We start from the raw sequence: 27149 nt of genomic DNA on the forward strand, positions 1-27149 counted from the left end.
ATAGACAGAGGATCTGGTGGTTACAGTCCATGGCGTTGCAAAGAGTCAGACATGACTGAGCGACTAACACTTGGGCTTCCTGAGTGGCACTAGTAGCAAAGAACCTGCCTGCCAAAGCAAGAGACATAAGAGATTTGGGTTCAGTCCCTGGGTCAGGAAGATCCCCTGGAAGAGGCCATGAAAACCCACTCCAGTATTTTTGTCTGGAGAATCCCATGGACAGAAGAGCCTGGTGGGCTACAGCCCATAGTGTCATAAGATTTGGACACAAATAAAGTGATTAGCTCAGACGGTAAAGCGTCTGCCTACAATGTGGGAGACCTGGGTTCGATCCCTGGGTTGGGAAGATCCCCTGGAGAAGGAAATGGCAACCCACTCCAGTGTTCTTGCCTGGAGAGTCCCATGGACTGAGGAGCCTGGTGGGCTACAGCCCATGGGGTCTCAAAGAGTCGGACACAACTGAGTGGCTTCACTTCACTTCACTTCAAAGCGATATAGTATGCATGCATACATATGTGTGATATAGACATAGGTTTATATACATACACATGCATTAGTATATACTGTTTATATTGCTATATACAGGTAACGCTTGAACAACACAGGTTTGAACTGCAAGGGTCCATTTATATGTGCATTTTAAAATATGTATTACAATACTACATGATCCATGGTTGGTTGAATCCTAGGATGCAGAACCAGGGATGCACAGGGCCAAGTTATGGGTGGATTTTCAACTCTGTGAGCACCCCTAACCCTCATGCTGTTCAAGGGTCCACTGTACATACATATGTACATATATTTATGTAGGTATACACCTATGTATACATATAAACATTGATGTAATTGATCTATAATAAGTAATGTTGGAATGCTTAATCCAGTTAGTTGCAAAGAACCTTATGATTTTATTTTTATCAGTATCCAGTTTAGGTGGATCTTGAATATAGCATGATAAATCAGCTTTTCAGGAAAAGCTACACAGTTTATCTATCCAACTAGTTGTTATTGAGGACTGGATAAAATGGAGAAGTTCTAACTAAGAATTGACTCTGTTGAAGAAAATATCCAAGGCACCTGATTTGGGACATTTCCATATTTGCTCTGAAAATTTTCCACAGCTTTTTCCACAAAAAGCCTAATAAAGCTTATTGAGGCACTTGCTTTAGGAACCAAGGTAACTTTGTGCATCTGAGTTCTTTACTGATTACCTGGATCATCTCAGACCACAGTGGGAGTGGAAGGTTGTACTCAGGCCAGGAAAACCCCTCTTCCTGACCCCTTGCCCTACTGAACAAACCCCACCACCACCAAGTTCAGATTTGTGGAAATTTTATTAATATAATCCTTTACCAAAGTTATCTTGCATGGCTTTTATTCATTTTGGAGCAGTTTTAAGTCTAGGAACTGATCATGTATAGGCAATCCTTGAATTTCTGGTTCTCAGACATTCATACACTTTTTGAAAGCAAAGGCATTATTTCCCATTACCATCAATGGAATATTCACTTTTAATCTTGCCACAGTGCCTTTCTGAAGGGCAAACTGAGATTCCCCACTGAATTTTAAGCTTTGAATTCTGTAAACATATAATGCAATTGTCCATTTTCACCCAAAGTGATGTTCAAAGTAACTGTAAAATTAGGTTAGACATTTACTTGTGGCATAAACATTTCCCACTTCTAAATTAATAGACATCTGTTATAATTTTAAAATGTTAATTATTAATGTTTAAATGGAAAAACACTAAATATTAGAAAGTAATATCTATGTTTTATATAGATAAGTTCATTCTATAAAAAATGTGTTACTAATGAAAATAAACTTATGAATTATGTTTTTAAATAAACATAACTCTGTTTCTAGGCAATGTTTTGATAGAACAGTAGGCTTTTTCATAGAACAAAGAATAAGCTTTGTTTAACTCAAAAATTGTCAGGTCATAACCTGAAAATGCCAAAAAAAATTTTTAGTGCCATCACTAAGAAAAATAATCTTACTTGGTAACTGGCTTTAGTCAATATGTCTCAAAATAGCATGATAACAGATCAAGAGTTTCTCAAGTTTATCGGTTTTAGTACATGTAGCTCAATTGCTGACTTGACAATTTTTTGAAAAGCTCTAGTGAAAAATTTAGATGGAAAAGAAGTTACAGTAAAATATTTTTAAGACAAAGCAGTTAAAGCTGTTTTAACTCTGAATATGTTCTGTTCAGAGTGAAGCATGATAGAAAGCTGTGGTAGGTGATAAAGAAATAGCAAAGATTTTTATTGTACTCTTTAGTCAGTCGTGTCTGACTCTGTGACCCCGTCAACTGTAGCCTGCTGGGCTCCTCTGCCCATGGAATTCTCCAGGCAAGAATACTGGAGTGGGCTGCCATTTCCTTCTCCAGGAGATCTTCCTGACCCAGAGATCTAACCTAGGTCTCCTGAATTGCAGGCAGATTCTTTACCATCTGAACCACCAGGAAAGTCCAGCAAAGATAACCACATAGTGGAAAAAAAAAGAAAGCTTATTATCTGAAGATAAAACAGCTGAAATCAGGTTCTTTCCTTTTTAAAATATCTACCATTTAACTCCTACAGAGGGGTCTAGTTATAGGACATATATATAAGAATGAACTTTTTGTTTAGTAATTATCCCTTCTGCTATACTCTATTAACCAAAATAAATCACAAGGTTATCATGCCTTAAGGGATATGAAAGTAAACTATTATTAATGCAAGAAGTTGCAAAGATATATCACAAGGGCATGAATGTACAGAGAGCTAAATAATTAGGGCTAAATATCATTGTAAAGGAGTAAAGACTAAAATCATAATTTAAATTTATAAAGCTGGTTATACTTTTATATATAACATTGTTAAATAATAATATATAACATTATTAATAATAATATAATGTAGTTAGTATAGTGTATTCATTAGCAAATACCTGACATCTCAATTATATATTTTAGTGATTGTTGAAGTTTATTTATGATTTACGAATAAGCTTTTCTAGGGTTAATGCACTATTTTGCTCATTAAATGAAAATGAAAATCTATATATCCTTTTAGCCTTTCCCAGCTAGGGTCACAGGAGCAAATTAAGCCTTAAGGCCTTAGAGCAGCTCTTTAGTGTAATAAATTAACATTCTTCCTATGTATCTAGAATGGTACTAGGTAAGTACCATGCTTCAGAAACTTGAGAATAAAATATAGTAGATAGAGCTTATTAAAATTATATGCTTCATTTGTTGTATAATTAATTTGATTTTACCAAGTAAATTTTAATAATGAAAACTATTTAGACTTCTAGCTTTCATTGATCATCTGGTTATCAATGTAATGAATCAGTATCTTGCTTTATTCACATTACAAATGGACCTACAGTATATACTGGGGCTTCCCAGATGTCTCAGTGGTAAAGAATTCACCTGCCAATGCGGGAGACATGGGTTCGATCCCTGGGTCAGTAAGATCCCCTGGAGAAGGAAATGACAACTGACTCCAGTATTCTTGCCTGGGAAATACCATGGACAGAGGAGCTCGGCAGGCTACAGTCCATGGGGTCGCAAGACTTGGATATGACATAGCCACTAAACAACAACAAATAGACTATCTAATACAGCCAGATATTTCCCAGCTGTCATGAGCATATGTGAATTCTGCACTAAATCATGAGAACTTCTAGAACCGTAAATTCAAACAACAAGGGAGAAAATAAAATGGATGTTTGGCACTACTCAGTAATGACATCATTGGTGTCTGTTGCATTTTTGCTGTATGAAAGGATTTTGTACATTAAAAGCAAGAATGTATTTGTCTATTTCCATGTAGGCACTTTCTGTTTAAACGTTCTCTATACCCCAAAGCAACATCTGTCTTTCATTGCCTGCAGTGACCTCACCCAGGGTTCACAGCCCTTTGATGTCATCATGTTTACTGTTAAGGACACAGGACAAGATGCAGAGAGGTTCCTCAGTCTCAGAATACCAGATTTAGAAAATACAGGTTTTGGTTACTCAATTAAATTTAAGTTTCGGATAAATAATACACTTTCCCTCCCACTTTGTTCTATCAGTACATTTTCTTTCTTAACAGATGCATATTTTTCCAGAAAGCACTCAGTTTCTATATTCCCTTTCAAAGCAAAACCTTTCAATGATGTTTGTACATACATTCTTACAGTGCTTTATTTACCATTCACTCTTTTACCTGTTTCACTCGGGCTTGTGAAAGTCTATATTCCATTGAAATGTCACTTGTCAACATGACTAAGGACCTTCCTTTGGACAATTCCAGTCAACATTTGTCTGTCTTCATCTTGGGCAACCATGTGTAGCACCATGTGCTACACTTGACCACTGAATTCTTCCTAAAATATCCCCTCCTTTGGTTTCCATGATGCCTCACGTTTCTTGATTTTTTTTCCCCTATTTTATTTTCCATCCTTTCTTAGTCTGTATATGCTATCTCCTTTTTAAAGGGGTCTTTTAGGATTTCCTGCTGGCCTCTATTTTCTTCTCTACTATACCCTCTCTTTTAGTGATCTTAAAAATTTACATGGCTTTATATACCATATGAAAAGTGAAAGTGAAAGTTGCTCAGTTGTGTCTGACTCTTTGCGACCCCATGGGCTATACAGTCCATGGATTTCTCCATGCCAGAATACAGGAGTGGGTAGCCATATCAGTTCAGTTCAGTTCAGTCACGTCCGACTCTTTGTAACCCCAAGAACCGTGGCACATCAGGCCTCCCTGTCCATTACCAACTCCCAGAGTCCACCCAAACTCATTTCCATTGAGTCAGTGATGCCATCCAACCATCTCATCCCCTGTTGTCCCCTTCTCCTCCTGCCTTCAATCTTTCCCAACATCAGGGTCTTTTCAAATGAGTCAGCTCTTTGCATGAGGTGCCCAAAGTATTGGAGTTTTAGCTTCAACATCAGTCCTTCCAATGAACACCCAGGACTGATCTCTTTAGGATGGACTGGTTGGATCTCCTTGCAGTCCAAGGGACTCTCAAGAGTCTTCTCCAACACCACAGTTCGAAAGCATCAATTCTTCCATGTCTAGCTTTCTTTATAGTCCAGCTCTCACATCCATACATGACTACTGGAAAAACCATACCCTTGACTAGACAGACCTTTGCTGGCAAAGTAATGTCTCTTCTTTTTAATATGCTGTCTAGGTTGGTCATAGCTTTCCTTCAAAGGAGTAAGCATCTTTTAATTTCATGGCTACAGTCACCATCTGCAGTGATTTTGGAGCCCCAAAAAATAAAGTCTGACACTGTTTCTACTGTCTCCCCATCTGTTTGCCATGAAGTGATGGGACCAGGTGCCATGATCTTTGTTTTCTGAATGTTGAGCTTTAAGCCAACTTTTTCACTCTCCTCTTCCACTTTCATCAAGAGGCTCTTTAGTTCTTCTTCACTTTCTGCCACAAGGGTGGTGTCATCTGCATATGTGAGGTTATTGATATTTCTCCCGGCAATCTTGATTCCAGCTTGTGCTTCTTCCAGCCCAGCGTTTCTCACGGTGTATTCTGCCTATAAGTTAAATAAGCAGGGTGACAATATGCAGCCTTGATGTACTCCTTGTCCTATTTGGAACCAGTCTGTTGTTCCATGTCCAGTTCTAACTGTTTCTTCCTGACCTGCATACAGGTTTCTCAAGAGGCAGATCAGGTGTGTGGGTACCCATATATGGGATGATATTTCCCAAATATCTCACTGAACATCTTATTATATGTCTAATTGATTACCTGACTATTTCTACAAAATGTCTCATAAACATGATAAATTTCACAAAATAGTCTTGATTCTCTTTCCTCTTACCTAACAAGGTCATCAGTTAATAATCCTGTTTCTCCACTAATCCTTTTCAGCTCAGTGAATTCCTAGACATGCCACCCAGTTATTTTAATCTGAATTTCTCCTGATTACCACCATACTCACATAAAACACATATATGTAACTTGTCAGTGCCAAATTCTTCTGCCTTAACTTAAAAATGTATCATAAAATTTTCTCTTTAACTTTACTCGTATCAGCCCAGTTATCATCATGTTCCATTTAAAATATGGCAGTGTCCTCCTAAAAGGTTTCTCTTTTCCCTCTTTCCACCTTCCATTCCCTTTACATTGGATAATCAAATTGATCTTTAATAATGTGTTCATGTAATATACCTCTGCTACCTAAAATTATCCATTAGCATCCAGTTTTTACTTAGAATAACGTATGAACTTCTTCCCATCCCTTCAACCTTACCTTAGTCTACTTTTCTTTGTTTAGTACATTCCTACATGCAGGACTTATGACAGATAAAACCCATCAAGTCCTAGCTTTACAGATTTTGAGGAAGTATTAAAACCTTGATTTTTATGTGGAGAGCTAATAGTTTGACATATAAAACTAAACTACCATGCATTCAATAAATTTTTAATTAATGTACTGTTTCTTGGCACAGTAAAGGAGTATAGCATTTCTGTCAGTCAAGTTCCTATCCTTTGGAAGTACAACTTGCTATTCACGTTAGAATCATGCTCCTAAGTATCAACTCTGACTCAGATTGACCTCAATTTCAGTGAAGAAATTTGACCTGAAACAGAAGGATTTAACCACCTCACACTTGTGCTCAGCCCTATCACTGCTGCTCATTCAAACATGATGCTGTTCCATTTCTGACTATTCAGCTTAAAGTTTTACTTTGACAAGTCCTTGGCACATCACAGGCACTGAAATATCTCTTCTTTAAGTGGTAAGATACAGTTTTTACCCTTCTGGAGCTCTCATTTTCAGACTCCTCATCCCTACTCCTCAGTCCTATGCCTTTTATTCCAAACCCCTTCCCTGTCTATCCACTCCATTCAACCATTCAAACCCCCAGTCTTATCACTGTTCTTCAGCTTTGAATACTATTTCACTCTTCATTTTCTGGATCTGCCTGATAAGTAGGTTCCCACGTATGAGATTCTCTGTTGCTTTTATATTGTAAGTTGTTGTCATTCCCTCTCCCAGAAACAAGGGCATTACTCCTAAAAGAAATCGTCTAGCTTTTGACTTAGCACCGAAATTGCAATCAGTAACCTGATAAATTGCCTGATTCACTTTATTAGTTCGGTGCCTTTTATTCCTTCAGCTTTGTCTTTGAACTTCTTCTCTTATCTTTCTGGTATTTTCCAGGGTAATAAACAAAGGATATCATTCTTTGCAACTCCTTACTTAGTCCAAAATACAACAGAGCAGTGATTATTGGTGGGATGAGTATGTCACTAAATTTAAATTTTGTATACAAAATGTTATGTCATGAAAAATTCAAGAATAAGTGACTAGGTTGGAAAGTATGCCTATCTTTCAAATTAAAGGATCTATAGCCTATAAGTTCCTGCTAAATAAACTGTGGAAATAACTACTGTCAATAATTTGCCGAGGCTTAGTTCCATCTTTTAAAATGCTGTAAATAATTGAATTTTAGATGCAGGAGTCAACCGGATCTACCAGTTAAGACAGGGCTTTCCTGATAGCTCAGTTAGTAAAGAATCTGCTTTCAATGCAGGAGACCCCAGTTCAATTCCTGGGTCAGGAAAATCCTCTGGAGAAGGGTTAGGATTCCCACTCCAGTATTCTTGGACTTCCCTTGTGGCTCAGCTGGTAAGGAATCTGCCTGTAATGCAGGAGACCTGGGTTCAATCCTTGGGTTGGGAAGATCCCCTGGAGAAGGGAAAGGCTTCCCACTCCAGGATTCTAGCCTGGAGAATTCCATGGATTGTATAGTCGATGGGGGTCACAAAGAGTTGGACACAACTGAGCAAGTTTCACTTCACTTCACCAATTAAGACAGTCTCATGAAACTGTAAATTCAAATGAAGAATGTACCTATTTAATTGCTCCCTATTTGCCACTTTAAAGTCTCTTCTAGAAAACAACATAACAAGGTGCTATATTAGAAAGGAGGGATAGGTTGGTTCTAAGCTGGAATTCAACATGTTTATGATTGTATTCGTTTCCAATGGCTGTGCTAACAAAGTAGCACATTCTTGGTGGCTTAGAACAGTACACAGTCTCTTACAGAGCTGAGGTTCAAAATCAGTTTCACTGGGCCAAATCCAAGGGGTTGGCAGGACTGCACTCCTCTGGAGGTTGCAGGGGGTAATCTATTTCCTTGCAGGGATTAGGACCTAAATCTTAGACAACCCAAAGATTTTTCAGCCTTCCACAATGACATTATGTAACCTTTGAATCTCAGTTTCGTGTATAAAATGGGGCTAACCAGGATAATTTTAAGAACTGAAGGAAAGGAAAAAAAAATTGTCATCTAAGAGGCAGTTACAGCTCCTGATTTACATTTGTTACTAGCTTTATGGTTTAATGTAAAATCTCTTCTTTACACTTATCTGTAAATTTAATTTTTCAAGAGACAGTGCTATTTAAAAACAAGGAAATGATTTTCTGATTTTCCATGTGTGTATCACATACACACATGTATCACACACACACACTGTATCATTGCTGTTTGAAGTATCTTACTCTTTCCAGTTTCGTATTTGGAGTTGGTGGTGGTGCTCAGTCATGTCCAACTTTTTGCAGCCCCATAGACAGTAGCCCTCTAGGCTCCTCTGTCCATGGGATTTTCCAGGCAAGAATACTGGAGTGGGTTGCCATTTCGTCCTCCAGGGGATCTTCCCAAACCAGGAATTGAACCCATGTCTCTTGTGTTTCCCGCATTGGCCGGCAGATTCTTTACCACTGAGCCACCTGAGAGGTTTTAGCATCTTAAAGAAAAATAATCAAATCACTGATGCACCAGACATGACACAAACACAAATGCCAGCATATCTCTTAATGTTTAAGAAATTCATCTTGAGTGGACTGGTGAGAATTATCTGGACTTTGTCATTGGAATTGCAGATATCCTTGTTTTATCTTAACCTTATCAGCCATGTCATCTCTCCTATTTTAGGTAGGTTTAGCCTTAGTGAAAATAATACTCATAGTGTGAGTAAGTTAAAGGGGAATGCACTACTTTTAAATCAGTTTAAATTATATATCTCAAGGTCTCTGAAAATTACTAAGGCAGCCAAAGTTCTTGCAGAATATCTGAAGTAGCAAAAGCTGTCAAATTGGTAAAAATATTTGAGAGAAATTGTATCTTAATAAGAGGGACATAAGAGGGACTGATTGGAACATACCGACTTAGTCTTATCAGAGACCTAGACCAGTTAGGGACAATAAATTTATATCACAAGTATTGCTAAGGAACTAATAATCTACTTTTGACTGTAAACAGCATCACCTGTCTCACACTGTTGTTAAGTCACTGTATTATAATACTGTATTTTTAAATATTTGAATATTGGAATTTGAAGATATTTTAAAGTTTTTAAGTTTTCATGTAAACAGTGTTGATGCTTGAGACTATATCTATATTGCCAAATGCTTGGGCATGATATTTATTTATTGTGAAATATATCCAGGAATATTTAATTTTTAGATTTTACATGGTTGGCTACTATTCATTATTCAAGTCCTGACTCCAGATGTCACCTGCTAGGAAAATTACTTCATGAACATCTATTCTAAATTAGTATTTTCTACTAAATTATTCTCTGTAGCGTCACCCTATTTTACTTCTGTATAACATCTGTGTTTCTCTGAAATCACCTCCTCATTATTGTCTGTATTCCCATAACATGTAAGCTTCATGAAGGGAGACCTCTATGCCTCAATTGGCTAAGAGAGAACCAGGTCCTCTAGGCACTTAATAGTTGTTGAGTAAATGTAAGACCCAAAGCAATTTGATGGAGGAAATACTAGTTTTGGGATCTAGCATTTTATGATTACATACTGTCTGATGTTTTTATATATCTGATGACTTTCAGTACTCAGAAGAGTCCCTGGAGCTTGGCAGATTCAAAGAGCATATAGATCACTGCTCTCACAGGACCCTGGACTGCAGTTCAGATACAGACTACACAAGAGAGCCATGGGGTGTGTCTGACATTGCCTTTCAATGAAAACATTAACTTTAAAAAAAGAAAAATACTTTAAAATAAATATATCTCAAGAGCTTAGAGGAATCCTGGTGAAGTAAAAACTAAGTGCAGATTCCCTTGTTTATGGTTGAGTTAAACACAGAATCCCTCACTGCACAAAAAGTTCAGTTCAGTTCAGTTGCAAAGTTATGTCTGAATCTTTGCGACCCCACGGACTGCAGCACACCGTGCCTCCCTGTCCATCACCAACTCCCAGAGTTTACTCAAACTCATGTCCATTGAGTTGGTGTTGGAATCCAACCATCTCATCCTCTGTCATACCCTTCTCCTCTCACCTTCAATCTTTCCCAGTATCAGGGTCTTTTCAAATGAGTCAGCTCTTTGCATCAGGTGCCCAAAGTGTTGGAGTTTCAGCTTCAACATCAGTCCTTCCAATGAACATTCAGGGCTGATTTCCCTCAGGATGGACTGGTTGGAACTCCCTGAACTCCAAGGGACTCTCAAGAGGCTTCTCCAACACCACAGTTCGAAAGCATCAATTCTTGGGCACTCAGCTTTCTTTATAGTCCCAACTCTCACATCCTTACATGACTACTAGAAAAACCATATCCTTGACTAGACAGATTTTTGTTGGCAAAGTAATGTCTCTGCTTTTTAATATGCTCTCTAGGTTGGTCATAAATTTCCTTCCAAGGAGTGAGCATCTTTTTATCTCATGGCTGCAGTCACCATCTGCAGTGATTTTGGAGCCCCCAAAAATAAACTCTGCCACTGTTTACACTGTTTCTCCATCTCTTTGCCATGAAACAATGGGACCGGATGCCATGATCTTTGTTTTGTGAATGTAGAGCTTTAAGCCAACTTTTTCACTCTCCTCTTTCACTTTCATCAAGAGGCTCTTTTCTTCTTCTTAACTTTCTGCCTTATAAGGGTGGAGTCATTTGCATATCTGAAGTTATTGATATTTCTCCCAACAATCTTGATTCCAGCTTGTGCTTCTTCCAGCCCAGCGTTTCTCATGAGGTACTCTGCATATAAGTTAAATAAGCATGGTGACAATATGCAGCCTTGATATACTCCTTTTCCTATTTGGAACCAGTCTGTTCCATGTCCAGTTCTAACTGTTGCTTCCTGACCTACACACAGATTTCTCAAGAGGCAGGTCAAGTGTTCTGGTATTCCCATCTCTTGAAGAATTTTCCACAGTTTGTCATGATCCACACAGTCAAAGGCTTTGGCATAGTCAATAAAGCAGAAATAGACATTTTTCTGGAACTCTCTTGCTTTTTTGATGATCCAGTGGATGTTGGCAATTTGATGTCTGGTTTTTCTGCCTTTTTCTATATCCAGCTTGAACATCTGGAAGGTCATTGTTCACGTACTGTTGAAGCCTGGCTTGGAGAATTTTGAGCATTACTTTACTAGTGTGTGAGATGAGTGCAATTGTGCAGTAGTTTGAGAATTCTTTGGCATTGCCTTTCTTAGAGATTAGAATGAAAACTGACTTTTTGAGTCCCGTGGCCACTGCTGAGTTTTCCAAATTTGCTGCCCTATTGAGTGCAGCACTTTCACAGCATCATCTTTCAGGATTTGAAATAGCTCAACTGGAATTCCATCACCTCCACTAGCTTTGTTCATAGTGATGCTTCCTAAGGCCCACTAGACTTCACATTCCATGATGTGAATCACACCATCTACGAGTGTGATCTAGGTGAGTGATCACACCATCGTGGTTATCTGGGTTGTGAAGATCTTTTTTGTACAGTTCTTCTGTGTATTCTTGCCACCTCTTCTTAATATCTTCTGCTTCTGTTAGGTCCATACCATTTCTGTCATTTATTGAGCCCATCTTTGCATGAAATGTTCCCTTGGTATCTCTTATTTTCTTGAAGAGATCTAGTCTTTCCCATTCTAATGTTTTCCTCTACTTCTTTGCACTGATCACCAAGGAAGGCTTTCCTCTCTCTCCTTGCTTTTCTTTGAAACTCTGCATTCAAATGGATATATCTTTCCTTTTCTCCTTTGCTTTTTGCTTCTCTTCTTTTCACACTATTTGTAAGGCCTTCTCAGCCATTTTGCTTTTTTGCATGTCTTTTTCTTGGGGATGGTCTTGCTCCCTGTCTCCTGTACAATGTTATGAACCTCCATCCATAGTTCATCAGGCACTCTGTCTATCAGATCTAGTCCCTTAAATCTGTTTCTCACTTCCACTGAATAATAGTTAGGGATTTGATTTAGGTCATACCTAAATGGTCTAGTGATTTTCACTAGTTTCTTCAATTTAAGTGAATCTGGCAATAAGGAGTTCATGATCTGAGCCACAGTCAGCTCCTGGTTTTGTTGTTGCTGACTGTATAGAGCTACTCCATCTTTGGCTGCAAAGAATATAATCAATCTGATTTCAGTGTTGACCATCTGGTGATGTCCATGTATAGAGTCTTCTCTTGTGTTGTTGGAAAAGAGTGTTTGCTATGACCAGTGCATTCTCTTGGCAGAACTCTATTAGGCTTTGCCCTGCTTCATTCTGTACTCCAAGGCCAAATATTCCTGTTAATCCAGGTGTTTCTTGACTTCCTACTTTTGCATTCCAGTCCCCTATGATGAAAAGGACATCTTTTTTGGGTGTTAATTATAGAAGGTCTTGTAGGTATTCATAGAACCATTCAACTTCAGCTTCTTCAGCATTACTGGTTGGGGCATAGGCTTGGATTACTATGATATTGAATGGTTTGCCTTGGAAACAAACAGAGATCATTCTGTCATTTCTGAGACTGCATCCAAGTTGCATTTGGACTCTTTTGTTGACTATGACGGCTGCTCCATTTCTTCTAAGGGATTGTTGCCCACAGTAGTAGCTTTAACAAAAAGCTACATATACTTAAAATACCTAAATATCAAAAAAAATGAATGTATGTATATTAGATGTGCTGTGCTTAGTTGCCCAGTAATGTCCGATCCTTCATGACCTGATGGACTGTAGCCTATCAGGCTCCTCTGTCCATGGGAGTTGTCCAGGTGAGTATCCTGGAGTGGGTTGCCATGCCCTCTTCCAGGGGATCTTCCCAACCCAGAGATCAAACCCAGGCCTCCCACATTGCAGGCGGATTATTTACCATCTGAGCCACCAGGAAAGCCCATGTATTAGGTGGATATAGATGTAAAAGATAGGAAGAAAGGGAAAATAGTGAAAGAAATTAGCCAGTTTAAAAAAAAAAAAAGCAAGCTAAGAATAAGTCAAAGCTGTAACAAAACAAACGTAGCTAATAACAGATCTGATATCTTGCACATCTGTATTCACAGATTTGTGTTTTATTAAAGTTTTTAAATGTCATATGACCATTTGAAGAGACATTTAGAAAGTCATGAGAGAAGAACCCTCTGAATTACTAGGCTGAGGCCAGTATACTCTGAGGCTAGGAAAGCCACATGAATGAAGGGAAGGCCTGCTGATCCTTGATGACAGCCAGGCCCAAACCAGTGGCCTGCACCTCCTGGTACAGGGATGTCTGCCTTCCCTCAATACTGCAAGCTCCTTACAGCAGCTTCTGGTCACAGGTACCTTCGTAGCCTGAGTACCTCATTCAGTTGACCCAGAGTGGTCAGAATACAACAGAGTAGCCTGATTTAATGAATGTATGAATGAATGCATGAGTGAATGGATTGTTAACCTCTTACCAAATGTAAAAGATTGTCAATTTGAGCTGAATTGTATCCTGAGAGTTTCAGGTCACCAAGATAAGAAATGCCCTTCAGATAGAATTTTGCAAACTTCAGAGTAAACTGCCGAGTTGCATGTTCCATTTCTTTGTAAATATTCACTGTCATCTGGAGCATGCCCATTTCTGATAATTCTGCTGTTTACACATCATCCCAGAAAAAGAGTTGAGCTGCCTGTTAAAATAGCTGTATAATCTGACACTTCTGAAATGTGCTAGATAAAAAAGTAATGAAAAAAAAAAATCCTGCAGTTTCCCAGGATAAACCAAAATCACCTAATCAAGGTAGCAACCAAGTATCTTCAAAGCTATTTAAATATTTAAAATATTCATTATCTTCTCATGCAACTTAACTGCTGTTCTGTTTCTTTCTTTCCATTTGGAAATTATATAAACTGTGTATTTTCTAAAAGATTATGTATGTTTAGAAGCAAGTTTTTTAGTAAGAAGCTAGCCCTTTTACAAATGTCCTGTGGGAAAGAAAGAAACTTGAAAGAGAGAGTTACTGAAATATATTAAAATGTTATCCCATGATTGTGAATGTTTTAAAGACACAGGAAAAAAGCTCTTTGGGATTCTGAAGGCAAGATTAAATTGACACAGTAGAATTCAGAATATCCTTTGAACCCCAAGCTTTTTATTCTCAGTATATAGCCAAGGTAGCATATAAAGGTTTCAAAGTTTTTCCTTAAAATTTAAAAGCAAAATCTTTGCACCTGCCTATAAACAATGCAAGACTGTGCGCTAGTGTATATATAATTCACTTAGACTGTTTAAACAGTTCTCTCAGCCTCGACATTTGTCACATAAAAATTAAGATTAATAGAGTAATATTTCAATATTCTTAATTTTAATAAAAATCTTTATTTGTATAGCTCCTTAGGAAGAGCTTTCTTATACTTTACCTAATTTGAATTTCTAAATATCTTCTGTGAGAGTCACAATAGTTGCCTTTGCCACTTAAAGGCATATATAACTCCTTCATTCTTTCATAGTTTAAGGACAAGATTCCATGAACCTTTCAGAGAAGACTCTGCAACACAAACTACCCTCCAGGTGTGACTATACTTATCGTGAGGAATACCAGCTCTTACAGTATCCACTGTCCTGAGAATATGGCATTATCCATACCATTCTGTAGTGAGATAGATCTACAGGAACAGTGGTATTGTTCAAACAAAACATATGTATCTTATCAGATAATTCTGAGAGTATTAAAATTTTATTTTATTTAAAAGGCAGACTCTAAGGAGTCTTTTTCTGCAGTAGTTTATTTAGGATACACACATAGGCACAGAGAAAGGAAGAACTGACTTCAATCTGACTGATTAAGAAAACAGAGTCACTATAGCTACCTATCCAGTCACATACCCAACTAGTTAAACACCTAGACTCTTGTGCTTAGGATAAACAAATCATTAGGATTTTATATTATCTCAGATTTTATAAAGCATAACAAAATCTTTCTTAGACCAAAATAAAATACCCCTCATTATTTCTTAAATTAAGCTCATTATATTTACTTTTGTTGTTTTTAAATCAAAGTACAATAAACTACATCTGTTTTAAGTGTATAAAATATTGTATTTGAACAGATAAGCATGTGGGAACAAAGCCACAATAAAGTTACATAGTATTTCCGTCATCCTCAATGCTCTTTGCTCATTGTTCAACAATCTGTCCCCTCCCTCTGCTCCCAGATCCAAACAGCTGGGCTGCCTTTCATTACTTTTAGACTTAGATTGTACGTTCTAGAATTTAGTATGAATGGAATTATGCAGTAAGATACTGTATTTGACTTCCTTAAAGACGATGATTCTGAGATGTATCTGTGGTGATACGTGTATTAGTAGTCTGTTATGTTCTAATTGCTTGGTAGTGTTTTTTGAATGTGTACCACATGTGTTGACTTGTGTCTGACTCTCTGCACCTCATGGACTGTAGTCCGCCAGGCTCCTCTGTCCACGGGATTGTCCAGCCAGGAATACTGGAGTGGGTTGACATTTCCTCCTCCAGGGGATCTTCCCGACCCAGGAATCAAACCCACGTGTCCTATATCTTCTGCTTTGCAGGTGGATTCTTTACCTGCTGATGTACCGTAATTTCTTAGCTCATTTTCCTGTTAACGAAAATCTAGCTTATTTCTAATTTGTGTCTACTATCAATAAAACTTCTATAAACATTCACAAGTATTTTTTGTGCATGAATGTTTTTCTTTCTCCTCAGTGAATATAGTGAAATTGCTGGGGCATATGGTTGGTGTATATTTGACTTTATAAGAAACTACCAAAACTGTCAATATACAGTAAATCTTAAAATCAAATTTTGTAGGTGCTCTAGCATTCCTTCTCTTTATAGTAATTGTTTTAGTTTTTATAGATTTTCAAAAAATAGCATGGTTTTCTTAGGACCATACTAGGGTATTTTTTGGTATTCTATTGAATCTATAGAACAATTTGGTGAGAACCGACTGCTTGAAATAGTAATTGTTGCAGTCCATGAGCATGGTATTTTCAACATTACCTTGTTTTCTTCAATATTCATCAGAAATAACTAACTTTATTATAAAGGTTTTGAATTTTTCATTAAACTCACTTCCCAAATCATGTTTTCTGTCATTATGAAAGAAATTTTTGCTTGTTATATGCTGGCACATTCAATTTGCTGATTTTTTTTAATATTTAGGGATCTATGTTCATAAGCAATATTGACCCATAATTTTACTTTTTTGTAGTATCTTTAGAGCTTTGGTATCAGAGTAATTCTGCTTTCATTTGAAAGAGTTGAGTAATTGATATTATTTTTTCTTTGAATTTTTCATAAACTTAATCATTAAAAATATCTGATTCTGGTACTTCTGGGAAAATTTTTGAGTAACATTTCAAAAATTTAAACAGACATAACACTATTTATATTTATTACTTACTTGTGTTGATTTTAAGCTGTAGATTTTCAGTTATCCCTTTCATCACAGTTATTTTATTTGGACATAAAATTGTTCATAGCATCATATTATTCTTTTAATGGGTACAGAAGCTATAGTGAAAACCTTACCTTATATTAGTAATTGTACTATTTTTGTGTTCACTCTACTTAGAGTTTAATGAGATTCATTGATCTTTTTAATAAACATGCTTGTGGCTTTATTTTCTTTATTCTCTTTTTTATATTTAAAAAATTCTTGCTCTTATTATTTAGTTTTTTCTTCTTGAAAAACATACTTTTCACCTTTTTTCTAGCTCCTTTTGATAACTCAACAGTGATGGAGAAATGATTTAATTTCTTTATTATTGTCTTTTATAATCATAAAATTTCATACTGCTCTCTAAGCATTACTTTAATTCCCATAACTTTTGATGTAGTGTATATGCTTCACTATTCATTTAGAAATATTTTCCACTTTCTCTTGTGATTTTTCTTTGACCCATGAGTTGTTTAAAATTTTCTTGTTTAATTTTGGGAATACGATTTTCTTGGGTATCTTAGGGTTTTTTAATCTATGATTCTGTTTGGGGCATACAATATACACAGTTAAGTTTGTTTTTAACTTCTTGATCCTTGCTTTTTGGTCCAGTATGTTGGCAAATATTCTTTGTGCACTTGAAAATAACAGTTGTATAATAGGGTATAATTATTTTAAAAAAACAACTAGGCCACCATATCTGATAATTTTTCTAATCACCTCTGCTTGAACCAACTTATTACCATGTTATATCAGTTGATGAGAGAACTCTGTTACATATATCCTACTATACTTGCATTTCACTTTGCTGCTACCAGTTTTTGCTTTACCAATCTTGAGGTTCCTTTATTATTCACATACACATACAGATTATCATGTCTTCCTTATGAACTGACTCTCACCATTATATAGTGTACAATTTTATCTCAAAAAATACTCTTTCATATTATATATCACAATCCCTCAGTGGAAAATTTGATTGAATTTAAAAATGAGTCAACAACAACAATTATGTACTCTGTCTTGAAGACTATATCACCTAATATTAGTAGAACATTCTAAACCACTCAAGCTACTTGTTATATCATTGATTCTCTATATCCCTGGTTTCCACATCCTGAGATATAGAAGGCCAGCTATGTTATGCCATTTAATATAAGGGAGGGTCCTGGAAACATGTCCCTGAGAATGCTGAGGGATGACAATATATTATTCCTTTTTCATCCATTTAGTTTGAACCCACCAGTGTCTTTATATTGTTTCTTCTCCACAGTATGTAACTGGGCCCTGCTTTTTTCTTTCTTACATTCTCTGCCTTCTCTGGAGCATGTAGTCAATTTTTTTTAATTGAGGTGTAATTAATATACAGTGTAAGTTCCAGGTGTACAACATGGTGAGTCACAATTCTTAAAGGGTATGTTCCATTTATAGTTATTATAAAATATGCCTGTATTCCTTATGTTGTACTCTATATCCTTGTAGCTTATTTATTTTATACATAGTACTTTGTACCTCTGAATCCCTAACCCCCATTCTGTCCCTTGCCCCACTGGCAACCACTAGTTTGTTCTCTGTATTCGTGAATTTATTCTTTTTGTTATCCCCTGGAGGAGGGCATGTTATATTAGTCTTACATTTAAGATTCCACATATATATGTGATATCTTACTATATTTGTATTTCTTTGATTTACTTCACTTATCATAATATCCTTCAAGTGCATCCATGTTAATGAAAATAGCAAACTTTCATTATTTTCCATGACTGCAGTATTCCATTGTATATATATATATCTAACATCTTCTTTATCCATTCATCTGATGATGGACACTCAGGTTGCTTCCATGTCTTGGCAATTGCAAATAATGCTGCTGAACATTGGGTGCAAATATCTTCTTGAATTAGTGAGGTGTTGTTTCTTTTTTTTAATATGTTACCTGGAGTGAAATCACTGGGTCCATATAATAGTTCATTTTTAGGCTTTTAAGAAGCTGGCACACTGTTTCCCACAGGGTTTGCACCAATTTACATTCTCACCAGCAGTGTATGAGTGTTCTTTCTGATAGCCATTCTGATGGGTGTGAGATGATACAGCATTGTGGTTTTGATTTGCATTTTGCAGATGATTCATGATTTTGAGCATCTCTTCATGTTCCTGATGGCCACCTGTATGTCTTCTTTGGAAAAATATATATTCAGGTCATTTGCCCATTTGTTAATCAAGTTGTTTGATTTTTGATGTTGAGTTGTATGAGCTATTGATATATCTTGGGTATTAACTCTTTATTGATGATATAATTTGCAAATATATTCAACCATCTAGTAAGTTGTCTTTTCATTTTTGCAGTGGTTCATTTGCTGGCTGTAGAAAAGTGTTTAAGCTTAATTAAGTCTAAGTTGTTCATTTTTGCTCTTATTTCCTTTGCTGTAGGAGACAGAAAAAATATTGGTATGATTTATGTCAAAGAATGTTTTAGCTATGTTTTCATCTAGGTCTTTCATGGTTTCTGGTCTTAAATTTAGGTCTTTAATCCATTTTATTTTTGTATATGATGTTAAAAAGTGTTGGAATTTCATTCTTTTACAAGTAACTATCCAGTTTTCCCAGAAATACTTATTAAAGAGGATGTCTTTTCTCCATTGTATATTCTTGCCTCCTTTGTCATAGATTAATAGACCATATGTGTGTGAGTTTTCTGGGCTCCCTATCCTGTTCCATTGATCTATATGTCTGTTTTTGTGCCAGTATCATACTATTTGGATTACTGCAGCTTTGTATTATATTCTGAGGCCAGGAAGCATGATCCTTTAATCTCTGTTCTTCTTTCTGAAGATTGTTTTGGCTATTCAGGTCCTTTTGTGCTTCCATTCAAATTTTAAAATTATTATAGTCCCGTGAAAAATGTCATTGGCATTTTGATAAGGATTGCATTTAATCTGTGAATGGCCTTGGGTAATGTAGTCATTTTAACAATATTGATTCTTCCAATCCAAATACGTGATATATCTTTCCATCTGTTTGTGTTGTCATCAGTTTCTTTCATCAGTGTTTAATAGTTTTCCAAGCAAGTATTCTACCTCCTTAGATAGATTTATTCCTGGGTATTATATTCTTTTTGACACAGTGGTAAATGGCAAATGGTGTATAAAAATGCAACATATTTCTGCATATTAATTTTGTGTCCAGCAACTCTAATGAATTTATTGATTAGCTTTAGTAGTTTTCTAGTGGCATCTTTAGGATTTTCTATGTATAGTATCACACCATCTGCCAACAATGATAGTTTTAAGTTTTCCTTTCCAATTTTGTTTCCTTTTATTTGTTTTCCTTGTCTGAGTACTCTGGCTAGAACTTCCAAGACTATGTTGAATAAAATTTTGAGAGTGGGCCTCTTTGTATTGTTCCTGATCTTTGGAGGAAATTCTTTTCATCTTTTCACTGCTGAGATATTAGCCATGGGCTTGTCATATGTGATCTTTATTATGATAGGTATGTTCCCTCTATGCTCACTTTCTAGAGAGTTTTTTATCAGAAATGGATGTTGAGTTTTGTCAAAAGACTTTTTCTGTTGAGATGATAAGATTTTCATTATTCAGTTTGTTAATGTGGTATTTCACATTGATTGATTTGTGAATATTGAAAAACCCTTGCATCCCAGAGATAAATTCCACTTGATCATGGTGTATGATCCATGTATTTTGGGATTTAATTTGCTAACATCTTGTTGAAGAAATTTGCATCTGTGTTCACCAGTGATATTAAAATGTAATATTCCTTTTTTGTGGTATTTGTGTCTGATTTTAGTACCAGGGTGATGCTGGTCTTATAGAAGTAGTTAGGAAGTATTCCTTCTGCTGAAATGTTTGGAATAGTTTCAGAAGGATAAGTGTTAACTTTATTCTAAATGTTCGCTTGAATTCACCTGTGAAGCCACCTGGTCCATTATTTTTAGTTTGCTGCTCTGGGCATTACAATATATATATTCTTAACTTCTCAAAGTGCATGGAGTCATATGTCCCTAATTATTCTGTGTCAGTAATTTAGAATTTCCCTGCCTATTGTGAATTTTGTAGAGACTCCTATTTTCTTAAACTCTAATTTCAAGCTCTCTTTTCAGCTGCAGGCCAAATCTCAGTTAAATTCATTTTCCTCTAAGTGCACTACTTTGAGTAGACCACACAGATAAGGTGATTCAGAAGGCAGTAAAAATCTTTAGTAACCATTAAACACAGAATTTGGGGTTCCCCTCCTTGGGCTTGTTCATTTAAAGGATTCCCAGCCATTTCATATGATAGGACTTCTCTAGTGGTTCAGATGGTAAGGAATCTGCCTGCCATGTGGGAAGTGTGGCTTCCATCTCTGGGTTGGGAAGATCTCCTGGAGAAGGAAATAGCAACCCACTCCAGTACTCTTGCCTGGAAAATTCCATGGACCAAGGAGCCTGGGAGGCTACAGTCCATGGGTCACAAAGAGTCAGACATGACTGAGTGACTATCACTTTCACTTTAAACTACCATAAACTTTTTCTCCAGTTCCTCACACTGCCCCCACACCATCAAGAATCACGGTTTATCTGCATTTTAAATACACACAAGTATGTCACTCATCACAGACTGGTCTTTTTCTAAGTTTTAAGTCCTCTCCAAAATCTTCATATCTTTATTCAGCCTCTAGAATCTCAATGTTAATTTTGACATGTTATCCAGATTTTGTTATTTTCTCTGAGGAAAGGCCTCCTATTAGGAGCTTTTTCTTACATGACGTTTTTGAAATGTGCAATGCTGTTGTTTTTTACAGTGTCCCATACTCTGGCATTTGATTAATTGTCCCCTTGTGGTTGTTTAGAGTGGTATAAAGAACTCACCTAACACAGGAGATGTAAGAAACATGAGTTTGATCCCTGGGCCAGGAAGATCCCCCAGAGGAGGCCCTGGAATCCTATGGACAGAGGAGCCTGATGGGCTACAGTCCTTTGGGTCACAAAGAGTTGGACACAACTGAAGCTACTTAGCACACAGCACACATGGTTGTTTAGTCCTCTATCCTTGGTAGTTATTTAAATGGATATGTATTTAGTTTCATTACTTTTAGCTTATTTTTTTGTAAGAATAATTTCTATGTTCTTCTTATTGTATCTTACAGAGAATAATTTCAGATGTATGTCTATAAGTGATACTATGATGATTAAGGTAGTCACTGCCAGATCTCTCTATTGCAAATGCAAAATTTTTCCTTGGTAAGACATAAGTAATCTGCTGCGTTATATTTTGGCACTCTGCCATATTGTGTTTCCCGTAACATCTCTTTGAACATTCTTGCCTGAATCGGTTAGTACAGTGGAAATGATAAAATGATGGTTTTCCTAATTATAGTTTACTAGTTGATGTGTACTGATAGATTTTTTTTAAATATATAATGTGAGAAGTAGAGTTTTTAATTACAGGGGAAAGGTCTACTACAGAGAGCCCAGAAGAGAGCAGGTTCAAGAGCTAGTCTCAGGACATGTTTGTAAGGGCTCTGGCAACAAACGCAAGACCATCTGCTGAGCACAGAGACCAGAACGCGAGAGCAGTCCAAGGCACAGAACCAGCCTAGACATTTGAGTGAAGCCAGTTGCCAGTTATTTACATTTTAGACACTAATTTGCATTCTACATACCTAAGCCTGAAATTGTAATAAAAGGTCAGCTCTTTTAAGAGTTTGAAAATTGTGATGAAGCAATACCAAATAAAACACTGGACTGTTTTGGTAAGCATATGTATAAACATCCTGTGTATTTTATTAAGTAAGCACAGATATTTATAGGCACTGCTAAACAAAAAGAAAAAAATTTAAGAGGGAGACAGAGATGAAAAAAATGTCTTCTAATGGGCCTTAAAGTATGCCAGGGAAATCAAAGTAAATTGATATGATAAATTGTTTGTAATTTACTCTGTGTATATGTATATGTGTATTTATGTTTAGAATGTCTCCATAATGGAAGAAACCTTTGGTCTTCCATTTGATCTAAATCACAATGCATTTGATATCTGACGGAGACATTGAGTTATAACTGACTGAAAATTTCTCAAAAGACACTCTGTTCCAAGGGGGCAATCTGTCTTACTTTTAGGTAGTTTAGGTAGTCTAGCTCCTTGCATTATAGATATAAAATCCATTGCTCTGTAGCATTAACATACTTATTCAGTTTCAAACAAACATATTGAACACTTACTATATTATAGTGTGCTGATTCAAGTAACAGGTACTGTATATTATGAGAACAATTGCTATAAGAAGACAATCTTTTAAATATTTGATCTGTGAGGATTTCCATGCAGACAGTAACTTGCATAGAGATGCCATGGAAAACAATGAAGGCTTATTTAGTTTAAAAGAAAATACATATACATTTATTAATAATTATATTTATCACGATGTAGGAACTTCAGTGGAGTTGATTTTATGGGGACTCTTTATCATAACCATTTATGTTTAAATTATTTTAATTTTCATAACTTAGAAATCAGTAAAAAGAATGAATTCCCTTTTATCCTGGATTCTTTGTCTACCAGTTAAAAGTGAAATTAAGGCTCTAATATGATATTTACATTATTTAAGCCAAATATATACTTACATTCATTGAATATCAATATATAAAGATACAAGAGCAATGGCAAGCTTCAGGAAGGACTACAGTTATTAGCACTCTTGCCTTCTGCAGCAGTGCTGAGTGCTGGCTGGCTGCGTATACTTCTCCGTTGTTGAATGACCTCCCGCTGCATTTAATTTGAATGTTGTTCTGACAGCTTTAATCAACCATAAAACATGACCAGCAGAAAACAGACTAAAACCTTCAGATGGTTTGCCTAAGTACTCAATATTGTCATAAACATTAAACTTTGCTTTAATGTTCACTCTTCCCCTACGTCAACCCCAGTTATGCTTTTCAAATAAAATTGAGCTACACAATACAAAGCTTGGTAGAACATGATTAATTAACATCCATATCCTCCAACAATAGGATCTTCCTCTTCAGAAAAGGAAAGCATGTGGAAAATATTCCTGCGGAACAAATTAGGCGAGGGAACCTCTCTCGTTAAATAAGAAGGTATACAAATTTAGCACTCAGTATTCAAATGGAAAACACATACCTGTTGGTATATTGACTACTCCCAATTGAAATACTATACAAAAGCAATAGGACTAAAAGATCAGGCAAGAATTCCATTATGCTTCATTTCCATTAAGTCAGACAGTTAAGTGTGCTTGACAGAGGTGCATTTGTGTGGGCTCTATCTCCACACACCAGGGAGCGAGCTGTCGCGAGCAGCTTAAAGAAGGCTGACACTGAAACCACTGTGCCCCAGAAGGATTCTGGGCCCTTTTCTTTAGCCACTGAGTATTAAGAAGCCTCATTCCGTGGTAGCAGACAGTTCCCACTCAGCTCTGCAGAGGACCGCTTTCCTGCTGACAGCTCTCATGGTCTTTGGTGTTGGAAATGCAAACAGAGGAGACGTGTTCAGAGTCAGACCCCGCGGGCAGACCGGAAACAGAAGCAAGGACACCTGACGCCTCAGTGATTGGAGAGACGACTGCAGCCACGTATCTGTGTGAGACGCACAAACCCCCTTCAATAAACCCAAACCTCCCCAGTTACCTTTGTGTCACAGACACTGAACACAATGCCTGGCTCAGGAATTTTTTTTTTTTTTTACTCTTATTGAGACTTCCCATCACCATTAGTACCTTATTTAATTTAGAAACTGTTTATGATATCTGAATTACTTTCAGATATGTATAGAAAATGTGTTTTTTTATCTCTTTTATGTTACTTAATATAGAGTATTTCACTTTATTTAGGTAAACGTAACTGCAAGGTTATGAAAAAAATTCATGATAGTTGAAATAGAGCTTTTACCACATCAGTGAAGAAAAGGCTGACAAAAAAATGAGGGAGATTTTGATGATGAATGTTTACTAAATCAGCTCTTTTTTTAACCCTCAACTTAGTTTATCATTAATAGTCCAGTTTATACAGGTTTATATCTTATACTTTGTCAACTACATAAACAGGAAAGATATGTAAAATTACAAGTAAAACACAGAAGTTATGAAATTCTCTTTATCCCTTTGCTTTAAACTTCCCTCCAAATATATTTTAAACCATATTTTCTAATAAGATGTACATCAGTTCTACTTCTCACCCGTTCCTAATCAATTCTCCCATTTTCAACTCTAATCTTTCTAAAATTTTTAGAAAGAAAATAACAAAAACCTAAAAGTCACCTAAAACATTCCCTATAAAACTGTGGGTAGAGAAATTTATAGTATACATTTAATGTCAATGAATGTTAATAAGTCAATGTATGGTTAATAGTGTAATGCACATAACATATGTACTATAGATCTCATATAATGCTATCCTATATTTTCTGTTTGACAAGCAACATTTTTCATTTAAAAATACGTCCTGAACATTACTTCATATCACTAAATATCCTACAAAAAACGTCAATACCATTTATTATATTAATATACCTGTACCTAATTTCACATAACCAGTCAACTAAGTGAAAGTTAGATGCAACATTAAAGGGTTAAAAGACTTTCAGGGGGGGAAAAGCATAAACCCTACCAGACTGGTGACAATCTTGTGATAAGCAGTACAAAAACAGAGTTGATCTAGATCCAGATTTCCATTTCCTATTTTGAATCATGAGTTTTTAGAAACTTTCTGTTTTGGTCAGGTGAGTTTGAATGACTTCTCTCAGAGTTTTACAAATTTCTAAATACCACTCTCACCTATGTTTACCATGTCTGCTTCCCTATTAACCTAAAATAATTTAAAGAAAAAGCAATTCAAGCATTGCTGTTTTGTATCACCAAAATAACTGAAGCATTTTATAGTATATAGAGTTTTACCTTAGCTCTAAAATTTATCATCTTTCACTGATTATACGAGAACATTTAAAAGAATTGAACCCTGCTTAGACCCTCAGCCACTTAGTAACTCTTATATTTTTTCATTATTTATAAAAAATTTAAGTAGATGGTAAATGTTTAAAATAGTATTCTCCATCTGATTCAAATTGCAATTTTTATTGGATAAACTTTTCCAATTATAACTTTGCTGTATTTATTTTTTCACTATAAATCAATTTTCTTAAAGATTTGGGTATTAGATGTGCTCATACCTGCAGTAATCATGCTTTTTTATCTTTACGTCTCATCAGTGGATCTCAAGATGCATCAGCTACTTCTAACATTTGCCATCTCTACTAGACCCACGTTTAAGACTGGGTTTATGTATATCCCAATACTTGTGGATCTTTTATATTCTTTGGCCTTAATTCCCAGTATGCAGTCATGAGAACTGGAAGAAAAATCATGGGACAAGTGGAAATGGTCTCTAACTACTTAATCTTTCTTGGAGCAGTGAATCCATATGAGGACACTGATATACTAAGTTATCGTGGTACTACTCCTGAGAGACTAATTTCTAACGGTATTCTTTTGAAAGGAATGCAAAATAACTAAATTTAAATTTGAGTGCCAGCTAAAAATAAATTGAATGTCTTGTGTCTCAGCACTTAAAAGCTCCCTAATGGGCTTTAAACCACTATCCACTATTATTGAGGAATGACTTCCAATTTATAAGGCAGACATTTTGTCATTAAAAAGAAAAAGAAAAACCTCTACTACAGAAATACTTTTAAGTTGCATCCAAACGGAAATGTTATTGTGGGAATATAAAACTTTATTTTGCCTCCAAAGTTTTCTCTAGTTTCAGTCTTGACTTTTTCTCCCGAAGACCAAATACCACTCTCTTGATCATTATAGCTGATTTTCTTTGTCCTGCTATCCAGACTCAGTTTGATCAGCACTACATTCTCTAGCATCATAGACTCTTTCTTACATAAACTATTCCTTGCTATAATAAGGAATCCTAATAAGCCTGGCTCTATATTAAATCTATCATCCATTCCTTGTACAAGGAATGCTCCTGGTCCTGCTCCTGGTCCTATTTTGCAAAGAAACTGTGGAGAAATGCAAAACTGTAACAAAATTTGTGATTTTTTTTTTCCTTCCAGCCATAGCAGATTAATTTGAGTAAGACTAACTCTTTCCCCCAAACTGGAAAACCTGGATGATATGCAAAATAAAATGTATGTCTTTAATAATATTGAAGTGGGAAGACTTGAATGGTCCTGATCCTACCAAGATGAAATGCCCCCAAATGTGAGTAATGCATTCAATACTGCATTTCCTCTTAAAAGGTCAGTGCCTTAACCACAGCACTACAGACATATTAAATCAGATAATTATTTGTTAAGGGGAGTTGTCCTGGTGCATTACAAGAAGTTTTACAACATCCTTCGTCTCTTTGCGCTGGACGCAAGTAACACCATGATAGTTGTGAAAACCAAATATGTCTGTTGACATTGCCAAATGTCCTGGATGGGGGAGACCAAATTTCCCCCAGTTGAAAACGACTACTATAGAGCATTCA

General features: G+C 36.2%; 1 long non-coding RNA gene across 1 annotated transcript in view; it reads left to right on the forward strand.

Annotated features, from left to right (window-relative positions):
* Nucleotides 1-27149, forward strand: part of LOC139037069 (uncharacterized) — a 293540-nt gene that overhangs the window by 209224 nt on the left and 57167 nt on the right. The window lies entirely within an intron of this gene.

This window comes from Odocoileus virginianus, chromosome 1 (assembly GCF_023699985.2).
Source record: "Odocoileus virginianus isolate 20LAN1187 ecotype Illinois chromosome 1, Ovbor_1.2, whole genome shotgun sequence".
NCBI classification, from domain to species: domain Eukaryota; kingdom Metazoa; phylum Chordata; class Mammalia; order Artiodactyla; family Cervidae; genus Odocoileus; species Odocoileus virginianus.